Here is a 751-nt window from a genome sequence, read left to right on the forward strand (position 1 = left end):
AACAACTGGGACCACCTGAAACCAGAGATACTGGTCCTGCCTTTGTACAAGGTAATGTGCATCATCACAGCTTCACAGGAGAGCTGAGACTCCTTACCACCTAAGAACTGCTGCCCAGAGGGTTTTTCCAATTATTGACTCTTCTGTGAAAACCTATGAAGTATGAACTTTCATTTCTACCCAGGATAACTTTTTCAATCTTTTCTCTGGTGCCTAATGAAGGGTGTTTGTGCCCCAAGGCTTGCAATTAACTTTTGGCGGGGGGGTTGCAAAAAATTGTGTTGGGCTAATGAAAGATATCACCTTTGTCCACAAGCTCCAATTACTTTTTCCTCTAAAGCAATACGGCTACAACCTGGATACCTGAGCTATTTTTTATACTGCATTTCTCAACACAGAAAGGCAACAGACAAACAAGAAAGATGAAACATAGCAGTCATTTTGAAAGCGGCAGACAGATAAGGAAGGAACAGCTTCAATGACAACTATGAGAACTGCCCCACTGTTGTCAGTATTTTTGGACCTAATGTTTGAGAAAATTCTTTCATCTTACTGATATACTGCAGCTGGAAGCCTTGAATACTTTGTATGAAGAAAAAAATATCCTGTCCTCTATTTTCAACTGTTTACTGGATATAAAGAGACCAGAAAAATTACCACATGCATTTACATGATGGGGGGGGGGGGGTTTCACAGCATCTCAGGTTTAAAAAAACGGAAGACTCTGTGGGAGAGGAAAGTAGCAGCTTAA

This window comes from Gavialis gangeticus, unplaced genomic scaffold (genome assembly GCF_001723915.1).
Source record: "Gavialis gangeticus isolate Ggan-Ray unplaced genomic scaffold, GavGan_comp1, whole genome shotgun sequence".
Taxonomy (NCBI): Eukaryota; Metazoa; Chordata; order Crocodylia; family Gavialidae; genus Gavialis; species Gavialis gangeticus.